Source organism: Camelus bactrianus, chromosome 3 (assembly GCF_048773025.1).
Source record: "Camelus bactrianus isolate YW-2024 breed Bactrian camel chromosome 3, ASM4877302v1, whole genome shotgun sequence".
NCBI lineage: Eukaryota > Metazoa > Chordata > Mammalia > Artiodactyla > Camelidae > Camelus > Camelus bactrianus.
The window spans coordinates 141,403,362-141,407,666 of record NC_133541.1 but is presented as its reverse complement, the minus strand read 5'-3'; the positions used below and the strand labels follow the sequence as shown (position 1 = coordinate 141,407,666).

At 45.8% G+C, this 4,305-nt stretch overlaps 1 long non-coding RNA gene across 1 annotated transcript; it reads right to left on the bottom strand.

Annotated features, from left to right (window-relative positions):
- Nucleotides 1-726: 726 nt before the first annotated feature.
- Nucleotides 727-3,190, bottom strand: LOC141575459 (uncharacterized). Its single transcript, XR_012503056.1, has 3 exons — nucleotides 2,996-3,190; nucleotides 1,522-1,620; nucleotides 727-837 (listed from the first exon to the last, which is right to left on the bottom strand). It is a non-coding gene; the product is annotated as an uncharacterized LOC141575459 (long non-coding RNA).
- Between the last annotated feature and the right edge of the window lie 1,115 nt (nucleotides 3,191-4,305).

Sequence of the window (4,305 nt, the reverse complement as noted above, 5' to 3'; positions counted from 1 at the left end):
CCGCAGTCCCTGGAGATGCGTAAGCTCCACCGCTCACAGGGGACAGAGCCCTGCTGGCTGGTGGCATGTAAAGAAAACAGCATCTTGTCACTCAGCTGTGAACCTGTTCCCCACAGTGAGTGTGTGGTGTGGTGTCCAGGAAACCCGACAACTACCCATGGGGACAAGCAGCCCACTGGGCGGCTCCTGCTGCAGAAATGGAGCTGCCGCACTTCACAGTGTGCTCCTTACCTCTCAGGGGAGGGTGCAGCCTGTACGGTCCTCCTGGAGTGGGATCCTGCCTCATGTATTCCTCTGCCTGCCTCCGTCTGCAGATTGCATCCAATCTTAAAGATAAAGAATGGCTTCAATACAAATTACACCACCAATTCCTCTACTAGGCACAAAACAACCAGTCCTTAAAAATCTCAAAACACCCGTAAAAATGTGTCAAAATTCTGTACCTCTGTTTCAGGTGGGCAACTTCCCTTCTCAGGTCAGAGTTTTCCCTTCTCAGGTCAGAGTTTTCCCTTCTCAATTCAGAGATTTCCCTCTCCAGCTCCTGAGCCCTGAGCTGTGGGAGAAAAACACATCCACGTTCAGTTGTGGCCAACTGTGCACAAAGGGAAGGAAGGAAACAAATTCTTACTGAGCTGTCTTGGTCCTTCTTCTCGGCAAGAGTGACCTGAAAAAGTCAACACATCAAGAAACACCCCATGGCTAGGGGTTCTCAGGGCCACAATAACTGTCTGCATCAGGTGCTGAGGACTCGGTGTGTCAGGAGGAAGGCAGGTTACCTGGTGTCTCCAAATGATCTCTGCTTCCCGCATTTGCCCGTGACATTCTTCAAGTCTTATCCTATGAGTTACAAATTGTTCCATCAGAGAAGACACAATGCTGGGTATGCTGTTAAATAATCTGCCCCAGTCCATGTTATCTGCACTGCACACTCACACACATCATCTCACCGCTCAAGACACACTGCACACGGCTGCAGAAGCACAGCAGGTGCAAAGCTGTCGCTGCAGCCACTCCTTCCGTCACTGTTACTGAACGCCTGCCCGGTTCTGCGCGGACACAACTCCCCCTCCCGTTCTCAGCATTTCCCTCACGTGTCCTGTGCTAAGCATCTTTCATCACAAAGCTTGATTCTTCCTTTCCTTACATCCTGACCCTACTTCTTACACCTGGGTCTCCCCAGCAGCACGGGAATTTTTATTGGTCCGACTGACGCTACACTAAACTGCTATCCTCAGGGTGAGAACGGTTTATAGCACCTTCAGAAACATCTCTGTGAACCGTCTCTCCTCTCAGTCTGGCCAGCACTGGGACCAGGAAATTCTTAGTAACTTAATATTTTTAAAGTTAAACGTTTAACTTAACATATGTAAAACTTAACACTTTTCCTCCTGTGTGAAGCCATGTATACAAATGTCTTTTGTTTGGGTCAGTTTATGATATTGTGTCTAAACATTTTAGAGAAGTTTTCAAAAAATCCAACAGGTGTTTTCAGAGCCACAGGTGCAGAGGAGCTGAACTCACTTGTACCATCTTGTCTCCTCTTCAGCCAATTTTGCCTCCTCCTTTGCTGCCAACAGCTGCTGCTTTCCCACCAGCTCACATCCGTTCATGTCCACCTTCCTGAGAGGGGAAAGAAACTCTGAAATTCTGCCAGTTTCCCTCCCAGAAACTGGAAGGGAAGAATTCCATGTTCCTTTCGCCCTTCCCCATAAATGCTCAGGCTGATAAATACACAGGAAAGAATTAAAGTACCCCCACTAATAAATATGAAAAAGCTACACTCAGGCCTCTGGCAAGTGTTTGGTATCTGGGCTTCCCTTCAGCGTCCCCACCCCTAATCATTTATGCATAAAGTAAACACACAGGAAAAGCCCACGTGAGGTGTGCTCTGCGCCCCCCCACCAGGCTCAGGTTCCTGTGCCTGGGACAGCACGAGCTCACTGTGTTTCAACGTGGGAATCAGTGTCTGACCAAGTCATCACAACCAAACACATTAGGGTAAAGCAAGCGTTCATGACTTGTTTGATATCTCCCACAGAGAGCCCAGATTTCAGTCAAAACCTGGAGCAAAACCTGATCCTTTAGGAAATATAAGGAAACGTTTGTTTTTGAAAGCGGGTTAATGGGTGTGATGTCCATGACCTCTCCCTGAGAATGACAGGAAACTCTGGACAAATTATGAAATCCATGATCAAATGTACCAAATTTCTAACAAGCCAGAAAGGGACATGAGGCCAAGATGGAGAAGAAGAAAGCCCAGGACTGGGCCCACCTTCCCTGGGGGTCACCCGGTAACTGCAGAGGAAACCACTGAGATGCAGAGCAGCCCGGCAGCCGGTGCCCCCTACGCACAGGCACCGCAGTCAGGCAGCTGGAGCTCACTGTCCGTCAGCGAAGGTGATCCCTAGAGAGACCCACAGGACTTAGCTGGGATCCACGAGAGCTATATGCCAGAAACAAAGGTGGACAGGAGACACACGGGCCTCACGAAAGCTGGCTGCACTGACTGATCTCAGCTGCTAACCGGGTTAACAGGATGTAGCGCTGCTGGCGCCCTGACCACCTGCCAGCTGTAATGCCCACCTTCTCTGCAGCAAGTTAACCTCACACGAGGCCTCAAATTTTCTCTATTTTCTACCCAATGTCTAGAGTTTTTTAAAAATGATAGACACATGGCAGGTCATGACACTTTGATGTGGTTGAAACCTAAGGACAATAAAAATGGACCTAGGGGGATCCAGATAATGAAGTGACTAAATCTGGTCCAAGAACCCGCTAAAATCTCAAACTAAATACAAACAAGACTCTGGTAACCAGTTAGAATGAACAGAAGCAGCAGATTACAGAAATCAAGGTTGAAAAATAAATGCACATCTGTACTGATTGAATATGGTAAAGAAAATATGGTGGTAAGTATTCTGAAACGTATTACAATATCCACATAACTCCACACATTCATTCACACATTGTCATAATTAACACGGGAATGTCTTACCCTTCAGTGTCCATAGATCTCTGTCCACTGATTTCATCAAGGACACTTACTTTCTTCACCTGCCTTTGGAAACCGTCTTCCTCACGTTCTTTCAGAGATCCTGATGCAGCATGGTGGTCTTGCATTTTCTTTTTACCCTCTATAAACATAAAACAACTGGCTTTGTGTGTGCACATGTGCACTCAAGAGCTTGGCTGTGCTGGGGAGTGGAGAAAGGAGAGAATTCTGAAGGCAGGAATCCCCTTTATACCTTCCCAGTGCAAATTCATTGCTATTACAGGCATGTTTCATTTTATTGCCCTCCCTGGTAATGCATATTTTTAAACAATTGAAGATTTGTAACAACCCTGAGTACAGCAATTCCATTGGTGACATTTTTTTCTGGCAGCATTTGCTCATTTCTTATCTCTGTGTCACATTTTTGTAGTTTCTGAAATATTTGGTTCTTTATCATTTTAATTAAAACAGGCATGACATTCCTTTAAGGCAAAGCCTAATCCAGCGGAAGTCCCTAGTTCTCAGCAATTCTATAAACCCTGAGAGAGGTGAAGAGGCTTCAGAATAAAAGTGTGAAGCCAGCAGGGGTTGGCCCATGAAGTTTAAGGCAAGATTCCATCTCCACTGCATACCTGTGCAAGGTAAGGCGGGAAGAGCTGACCCAGAGGCTGCTGTAAGTGCTCCAGGAGATGAAGCTAAGACAGCTAATGAAGGTGGCTGCACTAAAAAACAGGTTTTCAATGCAGAGAACTGCAAGGGGAGGCCACCCAGCACCATCACAGCTGGAGAGAAGTCAGCGCCTGGCATCAAGGCTTCAATGGACAGGCTGATTTTCCCGTTAGCGGCTAACGAAGCCAATATTCATTTAACATTATGAAAATCCTATGTCCCATGAGAATCAGGTGAAATCTACTCTGTGCTCTATAAATAGAACAAAGCCTGAATGACAGCACATCTATTTACAACATGAATATTTTAGCCCATTGTTGAGACCTACTACTCAGAAAACAAAACAAAACACACAAAAAAAATTCTTTCAAAATATTACTGCTCATGGACAATGCACAAGTCATCCAGGAGCTCTGATGGAGATGCATGAGATGAATGCTGTTTCCATGCTTAACACGACATCTATTCTGCAGCCCATGAATCAGGAGTAATTATGACTTTCAAGTCTTATTATTTAAGAAATACATTTTGGAAGGCTTTAGCTGCCATAGACAGTGACACCAATGATGGGTCTGGGCAAATGAATGGAAAATTTTCTGGAAAGGATTCACCATTTTACATGCCATTAAGAACATTTGTGATTC